The 27,727-nt window shown below is 41.1% G+C and overlaps 1 non-coding gene and 2 pseudogenes across 1 annotated transcript; 2 read left to right on the forward strand and 1 right to left on the reverse strand.

The window, feature by feature from the left end:
* The first annotated feature begins 428 nt into the window (after window positions 1-428).
* LOC121189283 lies at window positions 429-14,256 on the forward strand (annotated as a pseudogene).
* Window positions 14,257-22,473: 8,217 nt separating this feature from the next.
* Window positions 22,474-23,772, reverse strand: LOC121189284 (annotated as a pseudogene).
* A 709-nt stretch (window positions 23,773-24,481) lies between these two features.
* trnag-gcc lies at window positions 24,482-24,552 on the forward strand. The gene has a single exon. It is a non-coding gene; the product is annotated as a tRNA-Gly (tRNA).
* Window positions 24,553-27,727: the final 3,175 nt, after the last annotated feature.

Raw genomic sequence — 27,727 nt, forward strand, 5'->3', positions numbered from 1 at the left:
TACACCACCTGTTGTTGACGAGCACGGTGACCCCCCCTCCTTTCTTCTTACCGGCTGCAGTGGTGTCCCGGTCCGCTCGCACTGTGTGGAATCCAGCGATCGTAACATTTGAGTCCAGTATCAGTCCGTGCAGCCACGTTTCCGTGAAGCACATGATGCTGGCCTCTCTGTACTCCTGCTGGGTCCGTGTGAGCGCCTCCAGCTCGTCCATTTTGTTTGCCAGTGACCTGACGTTCCCCGTGATGATCGCGGGGACACAGGGTTTAAAACGCCTCTTCCTCAGCCGTCTTTTCACTCCTGCCCTGCATCCTCGTCGTCTCCTCCTCAGTTCCTCTGGGATTTGGGGCTTCTCTCCGGCCACGAAGGATGGCGGCCTCAGAGCCAGCAGCTGATCTCGAGTGTAAACAATGCCAGGGGGTCTTCTCGGCATGGCTGCTGGGGGCCCCGAGCAGCCCAAGCACCAGGAGCAGGAGAAAAAAGTGTCTAAATCTCCGAGTCATGCTGCCAAAACACTAAAAAATCTACTGAAGACAGAACAAAAACTAAGTAGACAAGAAACAGACACACTAAAACACTAAACACTAAAGAAAAGCTTAGAAAAACGTTAAAAATTACTGCAAATGCAGGGAGCTGCTGCTACAAGCTGCCATCTGAGACAGCGCCATCTTGAAATTATATTGTGGCCACACTACTTAGTTATAAATAAATGAACAGCTGAGCAAACTAAACAATTAATAAGCAGTAAATATGAAGATAAGGGTTCAGGAAGCAGACACACTCTCTAATTTTAAAATTAGGCTTAAATCTTTTTGTTTGACAAAGCTTATAATTAGTTGTAGTTACAGTTTTAATTATTATGACTAAACCTATAGTCACATATAATCATATAGTCACATATAATCATATAGTCACAATTATTTCTATAGACACTGTTACAGTTAAGGATAAAGCCCATAGTAGGGATGGCTCAGGCAACTGAACCATCCCTTATGCTGCTATAGGCCTAGGCTGCTGGGGGACTTCCCATGATCCTCTGCACACCTCTCCTCTTCTCTTTCTTTCCTCAGACCCACTCTCACATTTATTAACCTTTATTACATGTCATTAACTCTGTGTCCTCTCTGTCCCGTAGTCCTGTGTTTGTTTCTCTCTGGTCTCTCTTTCTCTGTACCTTTCTGCAGGTGTCTCTGGCTCCGGAGCTGCATGTTCTCTGTCTGTGGTCCTGGCTCCACTCACCTGCTGCTGTTTATTGTCTACAATGATCCATTTCTAACACATTACTATGTTTAATGTTCCACTCTGTTACAGATACATTTTGGATTAATATTCTCTGCAGACTGTAATGTAAATAATTACCAATCATGAAGCTTTTTGCTTCTGTGCTCTGTTTCCTATCATACCTGTAATCTGCTGAGCACACAGTATCCACTAACTGTTCTGTAATTTGAATGCTGGCTCTCTAACATTGCTCAAGGTTTCTTCCTGTTAAAAGGGAGTCTTTTCTTGCCACTGTCTCCTTAAGTGCTTGCTCTGGGGTCAGGCTCTGGTCCTCTGTAAAGTGCTTTGAGACAATTTTGATTGTGGAAGGAGCTATATAAATAAAATTGAATTGAATTGAATCATCTGGCTGCTGATAATACTTCTGTAATTTTATTGCTGATGTTGTCATTTGACGTTTCATTTTCATTTCCACATTGTCACCCTGGTTGTTGTTTTTAACAGTGCAGCCAAACTTCCACTTTACAATATGTCTGCTGCTTTTTATTTTTTAAAAAGCAGCTCTGATAGGTGATTATATATTATAATTGTCTGTCAGGACATATTTGCTGTTTTTATTGATGTCTATCTGTGTCTCTGTTGTTTGGTTTGGTTTTGGTTTGTTGTTGCTGCTTCATATAGTTCAGACTTTACTATTAGAAAAGGCAGGAAAGTGTCAGGGGCCCCAACTAAAAGGGCCCCTTGAATAATACTGAGGAAAAATGAACTGAGTCTCACTGTTTTGTGTGGAATAATCACCTGCAGCTTGTTTTCATCTGCCCCAGCGTCTCTAGTGCATGTGCATGCTTGTGTGTGTTTCGTACACTTGGTGTGGGTAAAATGCAGAGAGTAATTTCCCCAGATTGAGGGATTAATAAAGGAAAAATCTTAACTGAACTCGTCAGATAAAACCAGTGGATCTCAGTCCATCTGTGTGTCAGTGAATGGAAATGGTCGTCTCTGAATCGTGTGTGAAAGATATGAAAGAGGAAAGAAGAGCCAATCAGTGGAGGAGCAGCTGATATTTCTACAGGACAAATGATGGAGAGGAGGATTTCAGTTGATGTGCAGATGAATGATTTGTGTTTTCTCTCCAGATGAAGGTAGAAAGTGTGTGTGAGCTGATGTGGATGTGAATTCAGCATCATGAATCAGTGTGAGGACAGAGAGGAGGGAGCCCCTCCCCCTAAAAGCAGTCTGTGTGGGGACCATGAGATCCAGACCAAAGCTCAGAGGTGAGATGAGGATCTCTAACTGTCCATGACTCTTCTCCATGTCAGAGCTCAGCACTCACATCACTGCACCATCATTATTCACACTCAAAGCTCTGTGTGTGTTGTGTTGAAGGCCAGAGCAGCAGCACACACCAGACTCTGCTGGACCTGGACCTAAACATGGACCTGAGCCCAGCTGTGTGTCCATGAAGAGTGACGGGTCAAAGCGTCACCCCCTTGATTTCAAAGGACAGCCTCCCTCTGCTGCAAAGAAGTGAGCTGCAGCTGAGTTTAAAATGTATCCTGTATAACTGGTCTTCTATGAAAGATGAAGTGATTGTGTTTTGTCTCCAGGCTTCATGAATGACACAGTATATGAACATGATCAGGCTGAAACACAGGCTTTAGTGGCAAAGTTGATGTTTCTCTTTTCAAGAAAAGCACTTCTTATGTTCTTATATGTGTCATTCAGATCAGAAGTAAAACTCCCTGTAACTCAGCACCTATCCAGTTCCAGTGTTTGTGTTAGTGTCCTGTAGCAGAGGTAAGACTTCTGTCAAACCCAGTGTGAGTCCTTAAAACTCATCATTTAAAAGGTGGACTTGTTGTGATGACTCTAGGTCATGAGGTACAGAACTGATTGCTTGTTTCCTCTCATTGAGAATGTCACAGCACAGTAGTGTTTGCTTTAATCAGGACAGTCACCACAGAACATAAAAGCAGCTGTTGTTTGTGTACAAAGCATAAAACACTCACAGATGCTGCAAACATAATGTGAGCTAATTCTTCATGATTCCTCCACAGAGTGGACCAGGAGAGCTCAGAGGTTCCCAGTGCTCAGTCTGCCCAGCAGCATCAAACACACCTGGACTCCATATTTATGGTCTGTACATGGACAACAACTACTTTGACATCTGTTGTGTTGACAATAATCTCCATGCTGCACTTTTTAGAGCAGTGGATTGTCAGTGTGTCCAACATGGATCTGATGTTTGGCTCCATGGTTTTACTTTGATTGTGTCATTCATATAGTTTTCTGTTCCAGCTGCTGGAGGAGAACATTGTCACTTTTGTGAAGAAGGAGCTGAAGAAGATCCAGAAGGTTGTGAGTCCAGATTACCCAGAATGCTCAAAGAGTAAGAGAGAGGATGAGGATGTGTTGGATGGTGAGGATGAAGAGCAGAGGTGGAGCAGCAGAGAGGCTTTTGTGAAGATCACAGTGAACTTCCTGAGGAGAATGAAGCAGGAGGAGCTGGCTGACTGTCTGCACAGCAGTAAGAGGATTTCTCTAAAGATTCAACATGATGGACAAATGTCCAACGTCTCAAGACATGGAGGGACATATGTTCATGTGTGTTCTTTAGGGGGATGAACATGTCATGTTTTCTTTATGAATCAGTCATTGATGTTGTTTCTTGTTTGTTCATTCAGGACATGTTGCTCCAGTTTGTCAACGTAAACTTAAATCTACTCTGAAGAAGAAGTTCCAGTGTGTGTTTGAGGGGATCTCTAAAGCAGGAAACCCAACCCTTCTGAATCAGATCTACACAGAGCTCTACATCACAGAGGGAGGGACTGGAGAGGTCAATGATGAACATGAGGTCAGACAGATTGAAACAGCATCCAGGAAACCAGCCAGACCAGAAACAAGCATCAGACAAGAAGACATCTTTAAAGCCTCACCTGGAAGAGATGGACCAATCAGAACAGTGATGACAAAGGGAGTGGCTGGCATTGGGAAAACAGTCTTAACACAGAAGTTGACTCTGGACTGGGCTGAAGACAAAGCCAACCAGGACATACACTTCACATTTCCATTCACGTTCAGAGAGCTGAATGTGCTGAAAGAGAAAAAGTTCAGCTTGGTGGAACTTGTTCATCACTTCTTTCCTGAAACCAAAGAAGCAGGACTCTGCAGGTTTGAAGAGGTCCAGGTTCTGTTCATCTTTGACGGTCTGGATGAGTGTCGACTTCCTCTGGACTTCCACAACACTGAGATCCTGACTGATGTTACAGAGTCCACCTCAGTGGATGTGCTGCTGACAAACCTCATCAGGGGGAAACTGCTTCCCTCTGCTCGCCTCTGGATAACCACACGACCTGCAGCAGCCAATCAGATCCCTCCTGAGTGTGTTGACATGGTGACAGAGGTCAGAGGGTTCACTGACCCACAGAAGGAAGAGTACTTCAGGAAGAGGTTCAGAGAGGAAGAGCAGGCCAGAAGGATCATCTCCCACATCAAGACTTCACGAAGCCTCCACATCATGTGCCACATCCCGGTCTTCTGCTGGATCACTGCTACAGTTCTGGAGGATGTGTTGGAAACCAGAGAGGGAGGAGGGCTGCCCAAGACCCTGACGGAGATGTACATCCACTTCCTGGTGGTTCAGTCCAAACTGAAGTATGTTAAGTATGATGGAGGAGCTGAGACAGATTCACACTGGAGTCCAGAGACCTGGAAGATGATTGAGTCTCTGGGAAAACTGGCTTTTGAGCAGCTGCAGAAAGGAAACCTGATCTTCTATGAATCAGACCTGACAGAGTGTGGCATCGATATCAGAGCAGCCTCAGTGTACTCAGGAGTGTTCACACAGGTCTTTAAAGAGGAGAGAGGACTGTACCAGGACAAGGTGTTCTGCTTCGTCCATCTGAGTCTTCAGGAGTTTCTGGCTGCTCTTCATGTCCATTTGACCTTCATCAACTCTGGAGTCGATCTGCTGTCAGAAGAACAATCAACCTTCCTGTGTTCTAAACTGTTCAGAGACAAAGCTGATCCAACACAGTTCTATCAGAGGGCTGTGGACGAGGCCTTACAGAGTCCAAATGGACACCTGGACTTATTCCTCCGCTTCCTCCTGGGTCTTTCACTGCAGACTAATCAGACTCTCCTACGAGGTCTGGTGACACAGACAGGAAGTGGCTCACAGACTAATCAGGAAACAGTTCAGTACATCAAGAAGAAGATTGAAGAGACTCCCTCTGCAGAGCAAAGCATCAACCTGTTCCACTGTCTGAATGAACTGAATGATCGTTCTCTAGTGGAGCAGATCCAACAGTCCCTGAGTTCAGGGCGTCTCTCCACAGATGAACTGTCTCCTGCTCAATGGTCAGCTCTGGTCTTCATCTTACTGTCATCAGAAAAAGATCTGGACGTGTTTGACCTGAAGAAATACTCTGCTTCAGAGGAGGCTCTTCTGAAGCTGCTGCCAGTTGTCAAAGCCTCTAACAAAGCTCTGTAAGTGTATAGATAGTTGGATTTATTCATCATTATATGAAGACATTGCTATTTTATTCAGCAGGAGGGAAAATAAATTCCTCTCTTCTTTAATTCCTTATCATCATCTCTGAACTCTGAGCTTCATCACATTGAATCTGCTGTAACCATGGCAACTGAACACAACAGTGATGGAGACAACTTGAGCTTAAAAATCCTCAGACTTAAAAATCATGACTCAATTTTCACAGACTAAACCTAGAAACTACTAAATGGCTGTGTTTATATAGAACGTTTACCCAGGTTGAGGTTGAGGTTTTTAGCCTAAGGACATTTGATGTTGACAGGAGGAGAGCTGTGATTAATGGACAAACCTCTCTACCTGCTGAGACACAGCTGCCCTGTACTTACAACTAATAAACTATTTTATAAGAGGATTCAAACTAAATCAAATCAGGTACCAACATTAACACAGTTACAGTCAAGACCTGAAGTATTTGGACAGTTACTGAACAGTAACCTCAGGCTCTGAGCTTCAGGACATTGAATCTGAATTAAAATAATGGATCCTACATTAAAGAGCCAAGCCTCAGCTTTAATTTGATCAGGTTGACATCAGTGTAGAAAGAACTGTGTGGGAGATTCAGCCCTTTTAGTGGTTCAAAAGTAACTGGACAAATACACATGAAGGGAAACAAACTCATCAGATTTAACATTTAGTGTAAAATCCTTTGCAGTCATTGACTGTAGTATCCATTATTGTATTTTAAAGTGAACGTGCTGAGAGCCTGAAGAACAAAATATGTGTAACTGTCCAAATACTTTGTACCTTGACTGTACATGTCTGTTTATTACTGATTGTGTCATTTTTAACCGTCATGTCTCCAACTTGTTGAGAAATGAGCAAACTGAGAGTTTTGCTCCTTTTATTTTCCTTTCAACACAAATGTTATTTGGCTTTTTCTTCATTGTTTCCTCTTCAGACTGAGCAGCTGTAACCTCTTTGAGAGAAGCTGTGAAGCTCTGTCATCAGTTCTCAGCTCCCAGTCCTCTAGTCTGAGAGACCTGGACCTTCGTAGCAATGACCTGCAGCATTCAGGGGTGAAGCTGTTGTCTTCTGGACTGAAGAGTCCACACTGTACCCTGGAGACTCTCAGGTGAGATCAAGTTCCAGTTTGTTTGAAATGACTGCAGATATTTCTTGAGTCCATCAATGCTGACTTTAGAGAGGCTCATACCTAACGATTTTCATAGTTTGTAAAATCTTTTAGTTTTTCTATTTTGTTTTTATCCAGCTTTACATTTATGAACGCTGGCTGAGATACACAAGCTCTTGAATGCTTTTTACGCCTATGCGTTGGCAGTAGCCAAGGCTAGAGGCATTATCCTTTCGGGTTTTCCGTCCATCCATCCGTTTCGGATTATTCTTCCCACAATATTTCAAGAACGCTTTTAGGTCTCTCTGTCAAACTTTGCACAAATGTTCACTGTGACTTAAAGCGGACCTTAAAGTTTGGAGGTCAAAGGGCTAATTAATAATAAGTTAATACTAATAATTTAAGTTCTCACTAAAGGAGTAAGTTGAGGATTAATGTGGACAGTCAAACATCTAGATCTTCCTCTAGATGTTCACTAATGAAATATCACTACGTTATCCCACGTTTTAGCTTCTCCTCTCAAGATAAACCCAGAGACTGAAGAGGATTTTAGTCAGTCAGCTTCTGAATGATCAGCTGCTCTGCAGTGGAGAGGACAGGCAGCTGTGCTAATGCTAAGTGAGCAGTTCAGAGTTTCTAATGAGAAATGGATTTAAGGAGGAGACTCATTCTGTTTTTTAACTGCAGAGCAAAGTCACATGGGTGATTGTGTGAGTCAAGAAGTAAACAGTCGTAACCATGGTAACTGAACACAACAGTGATGGAGACAACTTGAGCTTCAAAATCCTCAGACTTAAAAATCATTTACCCACAGCTCTTTACATGCTGCCTCTCATTCACCCATTCACACACAGTTATGGCAGCCAGCTACCATACAAGGTGCTGATCTGGCCATCACAGCTGGTTTGAGGTTTAGGTTTTTAGCCTAAGGACACTTGATGTTGACAGGAGGAGAGCTGTGATTAATGGAAAAACTTCTCTACCTGCTGAGAGACAGCTGCCCTGTACTTACAACTAATAAACTATTTTGTAAGAGGATTCAAACTAAATCAAATCAGGTACCAACATTAACACAGTTACAGTCAAGACCTGAAGTATTTGGACAGATACTGAACAGTAACCTCAGGCTCTGAGCTTCAGGACATTGAATCTGAATTAAAATAATGGATCCTACATTCAAGAGCCAAGTCTCAGCTTTAATTTGAGCAGGTTGACACCAGTATAGAAAGAACTGTGTGGGAGATTCAGCCCTTTTAGTGGTTCAAAAGTAACTGGACAAATACACATGAAGGGAAACAAACTCATCAGATTTAATATTTAGTGTAAAATTCTTTGCAGTCATTGACTGTCCATTATTATATTTTAAAGTGAACGTGCTGAGAGCCTGAAAATCATGTCTAACTGTCCAAATACTTACAGCTTTGACTGTACATGTCTGTTTATTACTGATTGTGTCATATTCAACTGTCATGTCTCCAACTTGTTGAGAAATGAGCAAACAGAGTTTTTCTCCTTTGATTTTCCTTTCAACACAAATGTTATTTGACTTTTTCTTCATTGTTTCCTCTTCAGACTGAGCAGCTGTAACCTCTCAGAGAGAAGCTGTGAAGCTCTGTCCTCAGTTCTCAGCTCCCAGTCCTCCATTCTCAGAGACCTGGATCTTAGTAACAATGACCTGCAGGATTCATGGGTGAAGCTGCTGTCTGCTGGACTGAAGAGTCCACACTGTACCCTGGAGACTCTCAGGTGAGATCAAGTTCCAGTTTGTTTGAAATGACTGCAGATATTTCTTGAGTGCATCAATGCTGACTTTAGAGAGGCTCATACCTAACGATTTTCATAGTTTGTAAAATCTTTTAGTTTTTCTGTCTATTTTGTTTTTATCCAGCTTCACATTTATGAACTCTGGCTGAGAAACACAAGCTCTTGAATGCTTTTTAAGTCTATGTGTTGGCGGTAGCCAAGGCTGGAGGCATTATCCTTTCGGGTTTTCCATCCATCCACCCGTCCCGGATTAATCTTCGCACAATATCTCAAGAAAGCTTTGAGGTCTCTCTGTCAAACAAGCAGATCTGAAAGTTTGGAGGTCAAAGGTCAAACGGCTAATTAATAATAAGTTAATACTAATAATTTCAGTTCTCACTAAAGGAGTAAGTTGAGGATCAATATGCACAGTCAAACATCTAGATCTTCCTCTAGATGTTCACTAACAAAATATCACTACGTTATCCCACGTTTTAGCTTCTCCTCTCAAGATAAACCCAGAGACTGAAGAGGATTTTAGCCAGTCAGCTTCTGAATGATCAGCTGCAGTGGAGAGGACAGGCAGTTGTGCTAATGCTAATGCTAATGCTAGGTGAGCGGTTCAGAGTTTCTAAAGGGAAGTGCATTTACTGAGTAGAGTCAGTCTGTTTTTTAACTGCAGTGCAAAGTCACATGGCCAGTGTGTGAATCATCAAGTAAACAGCTGTAACCATGGCAATTGAACACAACAGTGATGGAGACAACTTGAGCTTCAAAATCCTCAGAACTAAAAATCATGACTCAATTTTCAGACTAAACCTAAAAATTGGTAAATGGCTGCGTTTATATCAAGGGGGGAGTTGTAGGTTTCAGCAGTGAGGATCACTTCCGCATTCAAAAAGCTGCAGTTCCTCGGCTGCCACTGGCTCCAGAAGTGAGCAATTCTCCATTGACCCCCATGTTAAAATAGCCAACTTTACAGCCTAAAAAAACATATTTACAGCCTGGTACATTTTTTGTTTTTGGTCCCTATTGATAGTTTCCACCTCCGTGAACACTGTGAGGGGGGTGAATTTTTTTGTACCACAACCGTTTTAGTGTTATTTAGGCTTAATAAATTAGGGCGTGGTTACGTTGAGTGACAGCCCATAGACAGGCACTGGCAGTTAGCTCTTTGCTAAAACATCGGCTGGGCTAGGCAGCTACATCCAGAGGCCTCCGGCTACCTCCAACGGTTGACAGGGGCTGCAGTGTCCGTGTTTGTTTGCCAATGTTCGGATAGGTTTTTGTGACAGTATGGCTTCTATGACCTTCTAAGGAGTCTGTGTTGCAGTTTTTTCATTAAGTAAATTTCTGACTATTTTACCTGTATGTTTGCACTAATTAGCATGTACCTGCATATTTTGCCGCTGGCTTGTGACTTAATTGCCGATTTATGGTCGCTGCTGATACAGATAGAGGACTGGAGCAGCTAATGTTAGGAACGCTGTTGCGGTGTGTTCCGTGCTCTCAGAGTCCATTTATTGCGGGAATACTAGGCTACAATTTTATTTCGTCTCATTTTTCTGTTTAAAAAGTCTGATATTGCATGGACAGAGCAGCTCTGTCAGTAAGCGGCTGCTGTTGTTTGTGTGCTGCTGTACCTTTAAGTGGATAGTGGGTGGAGGCAGCGGTGAAACCCGGTAAATATTAAACATTTAAATATATTATTATCATTATTTTTTATCGTTATCATTAATAATAATGACAATAATAATAATAATAATAATAATGATGTTTTTAACTTTTTAATTTATCAATATGAAATAATAATGATTGTTTCACAGTTAAATAACAGACTAGAAATAAATTTCCCCCCACAACTCCACCAAACTCTACAGCTCCACCTAAAACCTCTCTATCTGAAACAGTCATGTTTAAAACACAGCAGCAACATTATGATCTCTGTTGTATGCTCTGTGTTGCGGTCGTACGGGGTTGAACTAGTCGGGTCGGACTCGGGGACTGTCGTGTGGTGGATGTAGCTGCGTGCAGCTGCCGCTTAGCTATTTAGCCTAGCTGATTAGCCTTAGGCTAGCTCGGCTGCTCCGAGCTAAGTGGCCGGGTTCTCGGCTGGCTGACCCCAGCTGACCCGCAGAGTAACTGCCTCTTCGCCAAATATGGAAAGTACACTCCCACTAAAATCCAAGATGGCGCAGCTCAAATGCCCATGGTTTGGTCACAAAACTGACTCCCCGAAACCAATGGGTGATGTCACAGGTGTATGTCCATGTCTTATACAGTCTATGGTTTATATAGAACCCACAGCTCTTTACATGTTGTTTCTCATTCACCCATTCACACACACACTGATGTCAGCCAGCTACCATACAAGGTGCTGGTCTGACCATCAGGGCTGGTTTGAGGTTGAGGTTTTTAGCCTAAGGACACTTGATGTTGACAGGAGGAGAGCTGTGATTAATGGACAAACCTCTCTACCTGCTGAGACACAGCTGCCCTGTACTTACAACTAATAAACTATTTATCAGAGGATTCAAACTAAATCAAATAAGTTACCAACATCAACACAGTTACAGTCAAGACCTGAAGCATTTGGACAGTTATTGTTCTTCTGGCTCTGAGCTTCAGGACATTGAATCTGAATTAAAATAATGGATACTACACTAAAGAGCCAAGTCTCAGCTTTAATTTGAACAGGTTGACACCAGTATAGAAAGAACTGTGGGAGATTCAGCCCTTTAAGTGGTTCAAAAGTAACTGGACAAATACACATGAAGGGAAACAAACTAATCAGATTAAATATTTAGTGTAAAATTCTTTGCAGTCATTGACTGTAGTATCCATTATATTATATATTATATATTATATATTTATATATATAAAAGGTCTAACTGTCCAAATACTTACAGCTTTGACTTTACATGTCTGTTTATTACTAACTCTAGATGTTCACTAATGAAATATCACTACGTTATCCCACGTTTTAGCTACTCCTCTCATTATAAACCCAGAGACTGAAGAGGATTTTAGTCAGTCAGCTTCTGAATGATCAGCTGCTCTGCAGTGGAGAGGACAGGTAGCTGTGCTAATGCTAATGCTAATGCTGAGCTTACAGCTTTGACTGTACACGTCTGTTTATTAATGGATACTACATTGACTGTAGTATCCATTATTATATTTTAAAGTGAGCATGCTGAGAGCCTGAAGAACATAACATGTCTAACTGTCCAAATACTTACAGCTTTGACTGTACATGTCTGTTTATTACTGATTGTGTCATATTTAACTGTCATGTTTCCAACTGAGAGTTTTGTTCCTTTGATTGTCCTTTCAACACAAATGTTATTTGACTTTTTCTTCATTGTTTCCTCTTCAGACTGAGCAGCTGTAACCTCTCAGAGAGAAGCTGTGAAGCTCTGTCATCAGTTCTCAGCTCCCAGTCCTCTAGTCTGAGAGACCTGGACCTGAGTAACAATGACCTGCAGGATTCAGGAGTGAAGCTTCTGTCTGCTGGACTGAAGAGTCCACACTGTACCCTGGAGACTCTCAGGTCAGGATCCATCAACCTGTTTAGCTGATGATTTGCTGATATCTGATTCACATCAGTGGATAAACATCAAACTTGTGTAGGATTGTTCAAAGTAAATTTTACTGAAGTTCAGCAGAACTTTCTAGACTCAGACAATTATTCAGAATTTCTCTTAATTTTTCTTAGTTGTTGATTTTTTTTAATCCTACAGATGATGTTACAGATAAGGCAAATGAAGGAATTTGCCTTAAATACATTGAACCTGGACCAAAATGGACCAGAACCAAAAACAAAAATATAAAAAAGAACAACAAAACAGACCAGCAGGTGTTGACAGAGGGTTCCTGTGTGATGCTGTGTGTGTCTGCAGGCTGTCAGGATGTCTGATCACAGAGGAAGGCTGTGCTTCTCTGGCCTCAACTCTGAGCTCCAACCCCTCCCATCTGAGAGAGCTGGACCTGAGCTACAATCATCCAGGAGACTCAGGAGTGAAGCTGCTGTCTGCTGGACTGAAGGATCCACGCAGGAGACTGGACACCCTCAGGTATGGAGAGGCCTGCTGCAGCCACAGACAGTGTGTGATAGAGGAGGAAGTGCTGGAAACATTTAGTGTGTCACAGCTGATGACTGATCTCTTCAGAAGTGCTTTGAATTCAACAACAACACAAAGAGGAGTTTTCTCCAATTCGGATTTCAGTATCTCATCATGACTCACTGTGTCATATTTAAGAGAAAACGTGACAATCATTAAATCATGTGTGGTCAGCTGTTTTCTGTGACCTGAGCAGGACTTTCTCAGACTGGATTTCATGCTGCATCAGCACAAAGCCAGAGTGGAAACATTTGAGCTGCAGCTGGTTGAACTGCTCCTGAAACAACAGAGCCACTTTGAGCACTCAGAGTGCTTTCACCACAACAACCCCAAAGACTTTAGATACCTGTTCAGTGCTGACACACTAATAATAACATCCCAACAATAATAAGACCATCTACACTGCTCAGAGACATTCATCTGCCAGTGTCTCAGACCAAGGAGGAAATGAAATCAGGTCTCTGATCATGTGTCTGTCTTCTAAAATGTCCATGATCAATAGTCAGCTCAACCTCTCTGAGATCCTGATCTTGTCATTCTGAGATCTTTTGTTGTGTCTGACACCAAAAGTGATATCAAATGGAGAAGACATGATGAAATCTTTCCTCCATGTCACCTCCCTGCTCCGTATAATTCCAAGATAAGGACTCCAGGTCCTTTGTGTCTTTGCTGAATGAACAGAATAATCAAAGCATCTGTGTATTAGAGCCATGTAATGTCCATGTTTGCATGCTGAAAGAGAACGTGCTGGTCTGACCCCCCTCCTCCTTTCAGGGTAGAGCCTGGTGGAGTCCGATGGTTGAGACCAGGTCTGAGGAAGTGTAAGTGTGGTTTTCATTTGATTCCTGAAAACAAAGAAGCTCACATTCAACCATCTTGTGTCAATCAATGATCAGGTGATAGATCAATAACTGCAGCTGTGTTGTGTCTTCTTCTCTCCATCAGATTTCTGTGAACTCACCATCGACACACAGTAAACAGAAAGCTCAAACTGTCTGACAACAACAGGAAGGTGACACATGTGGAGGAGGATCAGTCATATCCTGATTATCCAGACAGATTTGACCAGTGGCCTCAGCTGCTGTGTAGTAATAGTCTGACTGGTTTCTGTTACTGGGAGGTCGAGTGGAGAGGAGCAGTTTATATATCAGTGAGTTACAGAGGAATCAGAAGGACAGGAGACAGAGAAAACTGTTTGTTTGGATGGAACAATCAGTCCTGGAGTCTGTTCTGCTCTGATGGTGGTTACTCTGTTTGGCACAACAACAGAGTGACACCTTTGTTCTCCTCCTCCTCTTCATCATCTTCCTCTGTCTCTGACAGAGTAGCAGTGTATGTGGACTGTCCTGCTGGCTCTCTGTCCTTCTACAGAGTCTCCTCTGACTCACTGATCCACCTCTACACCTTCAACACCACATTCACTGAACCTCTGTGTCCTGGGTTTGGACTCTGGTGGTCTGGTTCCTCAGTGTCTCTGTGCAGAGTGTAGTGTTAGAGAAACTCTCTCACTGTTGAACAGATAGTTCAGTCTGTACATGTCTGTCTCTTTCACTCACACACACTTTTTCAGATTCATGTATTAAAGCAGTTTATTTGTTAAACTCTTCTAAATGATTCCTTGTAAACTTCTTCCTCTTCCAGTCCTTTAAAGATGGAAGCTACGATTATTACAGGAGAAAAATGTTGCTGACTTTTACTTTTTAAGATTCTAATCATGATCTTGTCCTTTCACATTAAAATAATCATTGTGAACATTATTGTTTTGTCTTTCTCTGAATCTTTGGACAGAAGCACTGATTCAGTTCAAACTAAAATGCTGCCACAGTTTATCTGAAAGATCTGAGAAAAAACAAAGATAGAAACTTGTCAAACTGTGTTTCAGAGGTTCACAGAGTTAGAAAGCTCCTGACTACTCTGAAGAGTTTGAGCCTCGATTCGATGAAATTTAAGTCAACTTAAAAAAAAAAAAAGATTCAGAAAAGATGAGAGTGAAACCCAGCAGCTGAATTCTGACTAAAACAAGAAGCTGTGAAGTTTATTTGAAAAATGTTTAAAGAGTTTTTCAACTTCATCTGTAATTTTTACAGTGTACACCTGGTTTTCAACCTATTTTTCATGTTTTCATCTATGACCATCATTTTTTATTGGATATATCCTGTGTCACCTTTGTTGCCATTTTACACAGTGCACAGACTCCATTAAATTATTTTACAGCGTATTTCCTGATAAGCAATTTTAGAATTTTTAACAGTGCATCTCCTATTTATCATTTTATTTATTTATTTGTTTGTTTATTTAACAGGGACAATGCATAGCTCTCAGCCATGCCAGAGTTAGCTACCAGCTAATTTTCATCTGTAGTCCCTGAGCAGGAACAATAAACACTGAGTATTAAGACAAAACACTACAGTCCAAGATAAGTAAATACATACATAAGAATACAACAAATATTAGAATACTGTCACTGAAACAGCCTTCTCAAACAACAACGGGTCAACAAACAATAACAATCAGACAGCAACAATAACAGTTTCACACAGCAATAAAATCACAATGTTAAAATTACAAATCAGTGGATTATGAACCAATAGAATTTATGGTTGATGAGTGCATGATTGGGTTGATTTAAGCCATGATTTTATCTTAGATTTAAAACCAGTGAGTGTGCTTATCTCTCTGATCTCGCTTGGTACTGAGTTCCAATAATTAGTGGCTTTGACAGAAAAAGCTGATCTGCCAAACTCAGTACGTCTGTGCTGTACTACACAGTGAGCTCTGCTGGTCGTCCTGGTTGTTCTTCTATTGTCTGGGCGCAGTGATATGAACTCCTTTAGTGGAGGAGCAGCCAGATCATGTACTATTTTGTACAGTAAACTAACATTGGCAAGGAATACAAAATTATCAAAGGTCAGAAGTTTATGCTTTTGGACAATATTACAATGATGATAACTTGATGGCTTTTTGTCTAGTACCTTAAGAGTTTGCTTATAAAGTGTTTGCAATTGAGTGAGTGTTGTTTTTCCAGATTGTGACCAGCTTGTGATGCAGTATGCAATATGTGAGAAAATCATTGAGTGCATATATAGTTTGGCGGCATCTAAGGGGAGCTGATTTCGGATGTGTCTAAAGTTTCTTAAGTTAAATTTAACAGTGTTACACACTTGCTTTATGTGTTTCTTGAAGGACAGCTGTGAATCAACAGTAATCCCCAAATATTTAAAATGTGAAACAATCTGGATCTTTTCCCCATTTACAAGGATATCTGGCTGGTTTCCATTTTTTCTTATGTAAAAGTACATACATGCAGTTTTACTGATGTTTAGTGTCAGACAGGACCTTGAAAGCCAGGTGGAAATTTTGGCCATCGCTACTGTTAATTTGGCTGCTACTTCATATCTGTCTCTTCCATATGCCAGGATGACCGTGTCATCCGCGTACATTTGTGTTTCGACTTCAGGACATGCAAGTGGTAGGTCGTTAACATATAGACTAAATAATAGAGGGCCTAAAATTGAGCCTTGTGGAACACCAACAGAGCAGTCAATGAATGATGACGTCTTATTCCCAACTCTGGTGCATTGTTTTCTCATAGTGAGATAGGATTCCATCCATTTCATTACATCATCAGAAAAGTTGAAATTTGACAGTTTTGAAAGAAGAACATTATGGTTTACTGTATCAAATGCTTTTTTCAAGTCTAAAAAAACAGCTCCCACAACACTCCCACTGTCTAGTTTTGATTTAATTTTTTCAATAAAATAACAGGTAGCCATTTCAGTTGAATGGTTTTTTCTAAAGCCAAATTGCATGGGATGTAAAAGGACTTGTCCAGAATTTAGAAAGACAGTTAGTTGTTCAGTTACAGTTACAGTTCAGTTTTACAGTGATCTTTTTAGTTGTCACAGTTTTTACAGTGTATCTGCTTGTAGTGAAAACATGGATGGAATAATACATGGAACATTATTCAAACTATGACCAGTCCTCATCTTCCTGCTGATGTCATCAATACTGATTGGTACATATTGATCCTAATAATCAGTGAGAGTCCTGTTGGACGCTTGTCAGTGTGACCACTGGAGGGCAGTAAACTCTCTGATTATTTGTCCATCAGTCAGACATCAGTATTTATAGCAGTGTAATAATATGTGTTCACATACAGAGAGTCATTATCAGACTGATGAACATTAGAGCAAAAATAAGTCAGTAAATGTGGAATAATGTCAGTGTGAACATCAGTATCATTGTCAGTGCTGTGTGCAGAGTTGTAGTTACTGACAGTGACCACTGGGGGACAGCAGAGCCCTGTTCAGTCAACACTAAAGACTGAGAAGCAACAATAAATGAACAAAACAAATCAGATCAGACGATCAGTCAATAAACATGTTTACATGTGTTGATGGAAAAATGTGGAGGGTTGAAGAACTGCATGAGGAGAAGGAGCCTCAGGGGAACTGATGTGACTCTGGAGGATTCTCACTCTATTTCATTTGTGTTTAGGTGAATTGGATGAATAATGTAAAGAGATCAGTGGGGTGTGTTGCATTGTAGACTCTGAGCTGGACCACAGAGGAGCATCTGAATTTCATCTGTGAATCCAAACATTGTGGTTGAAGAGGTTATAAAGTCACTTTGAGGGAGCCTGTCACCAAGTGAGGGCATTGGAGCATTGTGTGCCCCCATTACACCCCTACACCTCCCACAATGACTTTTCAAGTAAAAGAAGAAAATGAGATACATTAACAGTTTTCACTGTTTGTTGATGCAGGTCAGACACAGCTGCTCCTCAGCCTGAGCAGAGGCCAAAAGTAGAGGTGGTGAGGCTGCAGCTAACCCCCCTCCAGGTGGCTGAGGTGTATTATTGTCACACAAACACTGGTTTTCTTTTTAGTTTAGGAAATAAAAAAAAAATCATGGCTGGAGTTGCAAATAGCATTTGAGCAGTGCATTTATTTACAGGCAAAAAAGCTACCAGAAATCAAGGCAAAATGAACAAAAATTAAATCCACAACTTACTGGGTGTTGCATCCCTCACTCTCTCTTCGAGTGCTTTGTTGGCCGGAACATTATAAACCCTAAGCTCCTCTCAAGACCAACCAATTTACATTCAATGCATTAAATATTAGATCTCTGGTCACCACATCTTCATAATCAGGTCCCACATTAAACCCACAACAAACACTAATCATCATTTCAATAATTCACTCATACATGAACCTGCTTCATCATATCATCCATTAATGCCAAACCAAAATCGCCCCTCCCATTCAGTGGGACCTGGTATGTACAGGTTCCTCCTACCACTATATAAGGCAGCCTTCTTCAGCTGCTCTGGTTCAGGCCCCAGGCAAAGAGAAGGAGAGGACCAAGATGGCAGCAGCACTGGTAAAAGCATATGAGTGAATAAACCATCTTGAAATAACAGAGCTGGTGTGTAGTGTGTTTCTTATGTTTTACTGTGAGGGTTGGCTATATGGTGTATGAACATGTGTCCAATGTGGTGCGTGCACTCACCAGGAAAACAGTGGGAATCATTTGTTATGAACCATGAATGGGTACAGGGCTGAGTGTCTGTCCTACCATGTGCTACCAGTGAGCAGTGACGTGGTCTTCGTCTTAGAGGGAACAAGGAAAAAGACAAGAAGTAGACAGAGGACAGATACACAAGGGCTAGGGTTTCAAAGGGCCTGGTCACAATGCAAATAGAACTGAGAGACAAGAAGAGGGAGAGAGATGCTGGGAGCAGTGGTCAGATGGACATGTGCTCTGGAGATGCAGATGACCAGGTGAGAAAATCAGCTACAGCATCAGATGTTGTTCCAGGGATCAGTAAACTTTCAAGTGGCCTCATCCTGAGGTTTAAAATCCTTTCAGATGATTTTGTGTCCACATGGTGTCATATATTTAAACACAGTGTAAAAATATGAAATGAGAGGTCAGCAGGGACCTGTTACAGTCACTGCTGTGGCCAAGAACACTAAGGGGGAGGGCACAGGTGTAGAAACCCCAGGACGGACGGACGAGTCAGTTAAAGTCTTCTTTATTAAACTCAAAATCACTGGATCAAAGTCGAAGGCCAGGAAACAAAACTTAAACAACTAAATCGTCCAAGAAGGAGAAAAACTTCAGAAACTCAAGTTCAAAACTTAAAACTTTGAAGTCCTTGCTTTAGGTGAACAAACGAAAGTGAATCCAAAGTTAAATCCTGGAGGTGACAAAGGCAGGGAAACAGGTAACACTAAGGACAGGACAGCAGGTGAACACAGAGTCCAGGATGAGAAAAGCAGGTACAACCACAGCAAGAACACAGCAGGAACAGACTTGGACAAAACACTGGTGAACACAGTCTCAGAGACAAGGGAAGAATGAGACTTAAATACACTAGGGCTAATTGACAACAGGTGACACACATTAGGGCGGGACAGACAATCAGCAAAGGAGGGAAACAGGAAAAGAAAAGAAGTAGAGAGAGGACAAATACACAAGGGCTAGGGCTTCAAAATAAAACTGGAAAAGCAAAACTCAAGAGACCAAAACTAGAATAACATGAAATCTTAGTTATTACCTAACACAGTGAAACCACTGAGTACATTTGTGAATAGTTGTCTCTGTTCAGGAAGCAGCCTGACTTCCTCTAGTAAATAATAACAAATAAGCAGCTCTTACATGGACTTATACAGTAAACAATCATCACAATCATTTCAAGTTTCCATCATATTATTCCTGAGATAATATGACACATTTCCAAATCAACACTTCAGGAGCTTTGGCACCTTCTAGAGGCAGTTAGTGGAAAGAAGCTCAGGTGAAGAGCAGATTTCATTGTTGACTCTCTTTAATATCACACTTTGTGAATGTGTTCCTCTTCTGCTCTCAGCTTTCTTACCCTGGACTTCATCTGTCAGCCAGTGATGATGTTTAACCCAGCACGTGCTTCATGGTTCACTTCTGTTTATCTGAACATCTCAGCTGCCATCCCTGGTGGGGTGAGTGCAAAGAGGTTTGGAAACAATATAGAGATGACATTTCTGGAAATCACATTCAAAATGATCAACTTTACTCAGTACCCTAAAACAGCTCCTATTGGCCCACATTTTCTCTGCTCCTCCTCTGTTTAGGGGCCAGGAACCATGGTCAAGCCCTAAATGTTACATGGACACTTTTCTTCATCACTACACAAGTGTTTATTTTTGTACAAGTTCATGTGTAAAGCTGGAAATACTGCACACACAGCTAATTTTAGCCTCTGGAATAAACTCTGTGTGAGTTAAAATCAACTCAGTCTGAGTGAACATGTGTGACCATTGAATAGACTCTGTGGCAGAGTTAAAATAACTCTGTTCCTGGAGCTGAATTTTTAACTCTGAAACAGAGTTAACTTGAACTCCTCCTGGTGTTAAAATACTCATCCCTCACTGAGTGTGACTCTAAAATTTAGTTATTTTCAATATAAACTCTTCTCCAGTGTTGACACCTAACACTCAAAATGTGTTTTATTTACACTTTTTAGAATTAAAATGTATTCATTTATTATATCATTTAGTTTTATGGGAAAATAACCACCAAACACCATCGTGTTGATTTTTTTTGGCTTTTATTTGTGCAAATACATTTAAAAATTCAATACATGACACTTTGAATTAATTGCTGTCTTAAAACTGTAAAATTACATAAAAATAACAGCACAAAGGCAGCAAATAATGGCAATGAAAAACATTAGTGAAGTTGTACAAAACACTGTAAACAACACATTACTGCATAATAAAATGTCTGCAAATGTATAAAAAACTGACACATTTCTCTGTGGTGCATTGTGTAACTTGAGGTAGACGACTACTCACTTTACAGTTCAAGTATAAAACAGTAAGAGAACTCATTTAATTCAGATTAGAAATAATTTTATGCAACTCTCTGATACAACATAACATTACGAATCACAACCATATGACATCTGAGCATCTGCTTCAGTATTTTGGAAATGAGATGAAGTATTTCATCAGTTACAGACTGAGAATTGTTTACTGTCTCTGTGTCGTTGTTGAAAGGGATCTGGGGCCGATTTCATGAAGGAGGTTCAACAAACTCTGAGTATGAGTGTTAACCCTGAGTTGACAAACCCTGAGATGAAAAACTCTGAGTTTCCTGTTTCAACACAGCTGATTCACATTAGTTTTGTCAACTCTGAGTATGTTGACTCCGAGTCAAGCGCGTGCACCACGACTATAAATAAGCCATCATCAATGGAGCCCCGATTCCTTGATTCACCATGGAAGCGGGATCAAAACGAAAGCGCTCAACATTTTTTTCACCCCTGGAGCTTGAAATTTTGTTGGAGGCATACGGTGAATATGAGCATATTTTCCGGAAAAAAAGCAACACAGTGGCAGCGGCAAAAGATAGAGAAAACGCATGGGGATAAATCACTGCTCGAGTCAATGCGTAAGTTTTGTTTTTAATCACTCATAAAATATTGCAATATTACATGCAAAAAATGCTGTTGGCCCCCTGTTCATGCAGGTGCAACCCAGGGGGCGAAAAACGGACTTGGAGGCAGTTGAAAATGAAATATAAAAATATAATTCAATCAGGTGAGTTGGAAATATAACATGCCTGGTTGTATCTCACTTTGGTAACATTTGATATGTCTATTTCAATTTAATTGTAATTCAATTTTCAATTTTTATTTATATTTTTTTATGTTATTTTATTATATTTATTGAATACTGTAACAGCTCTTTCAGTCCTGCATGATGTTTTCACACATTCTGCCCCCTGTAATGTTTCATTAATTAATGTGGTGAAGTTAACATTTGACTCCTGCCTAGCCAACAGAAAGAGGGCAGAGGCCCGTAAAACAGGTGGAGGACCTGCACCACCACCTCTAACAGAGGCAGAGGAGAGGGCCCTTAGCCAAACAACAGGGAGGCCCATGGCTGAGGGAATCCCAGGGGGCAGCTCATCTGAACCAGTCAGCCCTGAGGACACAAGTGCCTTCATAACATGTAACAAGTCCACACTTCTATATTGTTTTTTTTATGAAGCCTCTTTTAGATGCAAAAGCTGTTTGTTCCTGAATCCAATAGATTCTGAGGGAAGTCTCCACCTATTGGAGCCTCATGTGGCCCAACTCCAGCCTGTTGTAAGTACCTCAACACACCATAACCCCATAACCAATAGTGGTATAAAGTTCACAAAATGAAATGCTTGACTTCAAAGGATGACGAACATGAAGATGAGGACACTGTGTCTGCTGTCACAGACAGGCCCTCAGAGGTATCATGTTAGATCAGCATTACATTGTATGGATTTATATTGACATGGAAGCTAACATATTCATTCTTTTTTAACAGAGCATAACTGGACAGCATGAAGAGGGTCCATCAACTTCTGCACAACAAATGAATACAGTGAGAGTTTCGGTGAACAACAGAGTTTAATTCTGTATAACTGACTGTGTTGAACAATATTCTTGTGGATTTCCAGTTACCAGTCAAGGAGTTATACAAAATTCATCTACTTAAACAAATCGAAAAAAACGGACAAGGAAATGTTATACCTGGACCGCCAGATCCAAAAGGCAGATCTGGAAATCGAGATACTTAAACACAAGCTGGAGGTGTGTGTGTAGTCAGAGGTAAATTTAATGTATTATTAGAGCAATATGAAAAACTAACAGAAAAATGTTCTCTTTGTCTCTGTCTGTCTGTAGGATATAAGGAAGACTAAATAAAATGAATGTGTGACAGTGTGGTATTCTGTGTGGCTGTAATTTAACATGGAAAATGGTTGTTGCAGATCAGATCTCTGATTGCCCTTCCATCCTGATTTTCTGGGAGCTGGATGGGGTCCTCCTCAGGGTCTTCTATTTGTAGGGCAGGGTGTTGCTTTCCTCTAATAGTTGCAATATTATGGAGAATAACACATGCCACAATTATGTCACAGGCTCTCTCAGGGGTTACTCTGAGATGACGTAAGCACTGGAAACGGGCTTTCAACAGGCCTATAGTCATCTCTACCCTGGCTCTCGTCCTGCAGTGTGCCACATTGAAGTGCTGCTGGGGTCCTGGTTGAGGGTCTGGGTAAGGGGTTATAAGATTTCGTTGGCAGGGGTAACCCCTGTCACCCAGAAGGAAGCCATGAATCTCTCCTGCAAGTGAAGTCACATTTTTTACTTCTGATATTTTTCTCAGAAAAATTAGACAAAGATCTTTGCGGTGACAAACAGCAATGTTTCAGACCACTTACCACGTTCCAGTCTATTGCTTATTGTAGACTCTATATATGTGGGAGTCATGCACAGACCCGGGCCACTTGGCTTCCACATTTGTGATAATGTGTGCTGCATCACAAATGATCTTGACAGTACAGAAAATGAGACAAGTTAGTTGAAATATTTGTGCTCTGACATTTAAAAATAGTAGTCAATGTATGTACCTGCACATTGATGCTATGGAAGGACTTCCTATTCACATAATCTCCTTCATTTTCTGAAGGAGCAGTGATAGGAATGTGGGTGCCATCAATGCAGCCAATCACATTGGGAAATCCTAAAAGACATTCAAATTATTGCTCCCAGAGGTCACAGCAACATGTTATTGACAGAAAAATTATTAATCATTTAAAATTATTTACCTGCAATCCCATGGAACTCTTCTTTGATGGCTCTCACAGGTTTGTGTCCGGGAAAAACAACAAAAACTGATAAAAACCGCTTCAGAGCGAGGCACACCTTTCTTATAGCCCTGCAAACGGTTGCTTTGCTTATGTGTTCTGCATCGCCTATATTATAAAGAAAACTTCCATTTGCAAAAAAACGTAGAGCAATGCAAAGTATTTGTTCAGTGGTGAGTGCACGTCCACGGTGGGTGATGTGAGTGATGAGAGGGCGGATGAGGTTGTGAATGTATTGCAGTGACTAACGAAAAACGATAACGTTCAAATAAAAAGTCGGGAGGATATGAAAACGTATCCAAACGTGGACGGTAAATCCTCGCCCGACGCAATCGCAGTTCTCTCCGAATCAGTCTTGCTTCTTCATCAATCGGGTCTTCCAGAAAGGGACATGCCATTTTAAGCAGGTTCTATGGAGACTCAATTATAAGGAAACGGTTCAGCTTTTATGTACTCCAGGGGAGGAGTCAGAAACAAACTCTGAGTTTCTGGAATAAAACCTGCTCCCGACCAGGTTATGTTCACAGACTAAGTTACCATGGTAACAGACTCCGAGTACGAGTTACCTCGCTTTATGAAATGGGCTTAACTTACTCCTTGACTTACCCCTATCTCGGGGTTAATTTACCTCCCTTATTGAAACGGTTAACTCTGGGTTTCCCTCATTTCAGGCTTAACATACTCAGAGTTTCCACATAACCTGCTTCGTGAAATCGACCCCAGCAGGTGAGTGATGTCTGTCGCATTCAACAACATAACTAGGAAGTCAAAGTGGAAGCTCTGGGATCTAAAATCATTCTGGGACAGATGTGACTTCTCTCTGTTAGTTTCAACAACATAGTGTCCCAGTATTCAGAATAAAATCCATAAATAAATGAAGATATTTTTGATATAACACATTTGTGCACACATGAAGACATTTTCAACAGCTAACTGTTGTTGTGAAGACATTTGAGTCGCAAGGACTTTTGATATGTATTTTACAAGTAAATGAATGTTTATGCTACAGACTTTTACTGAAGTAGTAAATCAGGATGGCCGAACAGTCTAAGGTGCTGCGAACAGGTCACAATCTCCCTTGGAGGCAGGGGGTTTGGCAATAACCTTGCATTGGTGGTTCAGTGGTAGAATTCTCGCCTGCCACGCGGGAGGCCTGGGTTCGATTCCTGGCCAATGCAACATACTTTTGGGGGACAGTCGTGGCGCAGCAAGTTAAGAGTGAACCTTTGGATTAGCCTGAGATCATGGATGTGTCGGAGGGTCGTGGGTTCGATTCTTCGACCAAGCCCAAAAAACGGATACGGTGGTGATGAAGGCGACCAGTGATGCCCCTCAGCAAGGCACCGATCCACCCCAGCTACCCGCGTGCTTCACTAGGCTGGGGCAGGGCAGCCCCCTGTAGTGCATGTGCATGCTTGTGTGTGTGTTTCATTCACTTTGTGTGGGTAAAATGCAGGGAATAATTTCCCCAGGAGGGATCAATAAAGTAATTTAAACAAAAGTAACATCAGCTAACAATGTAAAGGTTTACATGACATTTGTTCATCACACTGGTGACACAGGTCCAGCATGATGCCTGTCAGTCAGAGCAAGGTAAAGAATGAAGCATATTTAATTAGAAACATGGAAAAGCACATGTTAAGAACTCTGTATGGAAACTTGCTTCACAAGTTTTCAAGCTATTTATATTGGGATTTTCACACGGTGACAGGTGACAATTCATTTGCTGACTGACTTTAATTAACCACATTCATGTGTCAGGTTCTGCTCCAGACACGCTGTCAAAGCTTAAACTGACCTAATATTATTTCATAGTCTTGCTTATAAAGAATATGTCAATACAAAGTGTGTACATTGGGTCAATATATTACTAATATATACATTAATATATTTGTAGCACTGTTGAAGAAACCACAGAGCGCTGGGTAGTTGTATGTTGCTTTAATCAAACTGTAAAATGGACAAACAGCAGCATTATCAATGATGCGCTCCTGTCTATGCATCACTGGAGCAACACAATCACGTGTCGACGTCCGCTGACCAGGAGCGACTCCAAACCACCAACTCCCTCTTGTGGTGAAACTACAACATTACAATGCCTGTACTATTTATATTGGACCACACTACTTAGTTATAAATAAATGAACAGCTGAGCAAACTAAATAATTAACAAGTAGTAAATATGAAGATAAGGTTTCAGGAAGCAGACACACTGTAATTTTAAAATTAGACTTAAAACCTTTTTGTTTGACAAAGCTTCTAATTAGTTGCAGTTACAGTTTTAGTTATTATGACTAAACCTATAGTTAGTCACAATTATTACTATAGACACTGTTACAATTTAGGATAAAGCCCATAGTAGGGCTGGCTCAGGCAACTGAACCATCCCTTAGTTATGCTGCTATAGGCCTCGGCTATGACCATGATCCTCTGCACACCTCTTCTCTTCTCTCTTTCTCTCCTCAGACCCACTCTCACATTTATTAACCTTTATTCCATGTCATTAACTCTGTGTCCTCTCTGTCCCGTAGTCCTGTGTTTGTTTCTCTCTGGTCTCTCTTTCTCTGTAACTTTCTGCAGGTACCTCTGGCTCCGGAGCTGCATGTTCTCTGTCTGTGGTCCTGGCTCCACCCACCTGCTGCTGTTTATTGTTTACAATGATCCATTTCTAACACATTACTATGTTTAATGTTCCACAATGCTACAGATAAATGTTGGATTAATATTCTGTGTATAAATTCAATACATGACACTTTGAATTAATTGCTCTTAAAACTGTAAAATTTTACAGCACACAGGCAGCAAATAATGCCAATGAAAAACATTTGTGAAGTTGTACAAAACACTGTAAACAACACATTTACACAGAAAGTGTTTAGGAGCACGTTTCAGAGCCTAAGGAGTTGTTTGGACCCCCCTTTTTGTGGTACTTTTTGTAAAGTTGATGTTTAGGGTTGCTAAGAGTGTACAGGGCTTTGCGTTTTAACCAGGGTCTGTTTTGACCGATTCTCAGGGGAGCAAGATAGAGACATGGCCTACCCCCCCCCCCCCCCCCCCCCCCCCCCCATTTGTGTGTACCCTGAGTCCAACGGTACCACCCTCGAGTCTCTAGGACTCTAGGATTAAAATCTAGTTGTATACAAGTCGGAAAACAATTACAATTTCTGCAAGGACACTGTCCATCAAAGGCTGGCATCCAGAACCACTTGTGTCTCTGCTTAAAGTGCTTGAGACTGACAGTGTATCTGTCAGACTTGGAGAGGAGGAGCCTTCACACCCTTGCTGCAAGACACTTAGATCTGAAGATTACACACACACAAGTATAAGGCAAATAAAATCTAAAGTCCAGAATATTAAAACTATATCACATACCTGGCTGGATATTACCTGTCTCAAGACAAAACATTACCATTACCTATAACTCTGCTTACCACAAGTAGTGAGGGTCACATATTCTGTCAGGTCTGAACGATCAGCCAGGTTCATAGATGCTTCAGTAGATGGGAGGTCTGAAATGCAGACAACACATACAGTTTAATATGAACTGATTAAATACTGTACTTTGGAATTCTTATCATCCACTTCTCACAATCACATATTTTTGTCTGTGTCAAGATACAAATCTCTCAAAATATAAGTGCAGCAAAATATGAATTTTTAAATGTCAGTAGATAAAGTGAGAACAATGACAAAAAATCACGCATTTAACGTACTTTTTGATAAAAATCATGCTCTTACCAGCCTTATGACGACGTTCCTTGTGCTGCTCATGCCGCGATAAAATGTGTCGTGAATTCCAGGGGCAGAGTTAAAACCAGATCCTGAACACCAGGGTGTACACCTTAACACACACTGTAGTCAGAGTTATAAAATAAACTCCAGAAATGTAACTCTTTCACACTTTTATTTTGCCCGACTCCAGATTTTAGTACTTTGTGAATTTGCTGTGTGTTAGTACATGTAGTTGTGTACAGTTCAGCTGCTGCTGTCCTTGGTGCTGAATTCACCAACCCAGCTGAATGGTCCTGAGTGATTATTGTTGTAATTCATTTGGTATTTTTGAGGAGATTGAATATCATTAGTATGGGTTATGTTTTGGTTAATGTTAGGTTTTCAGTTATGATGTGTCCTCATAACTATATTAAGACAACAATGTGTGTGTGTGTGTGTGTGTGTGTGTGTGTGTGTGAGAGAGAGAGAGAGAGAGAGAGTTTGTCCTTTGATGCCTTTGATGTATCAACATTCTACAGTCTGATGTCAGAGGCTGCAGTAAGTGGACACACAGCCAGAGACAAGTTCAGAAGTCAAACAGGAGCAGAAACAGTTAAATTTAATTCAATAAAAATAAATTAA

The sequence above is a fragment of the Toxotes jaculatrix genome, chromosome 11, assembly GCF_017976425.1.
Source record: "Toxotes jaculatrix isolate fToxJac2 chromosome 11, fToxJac2.pri, whole genome shotgun sequence".
Taxonomy (NCBI): Eukaryota; Metazoa; Chordata; class Actinopteri; family Toxotidae; genus Toxotes; species Toxotes jaculatrix.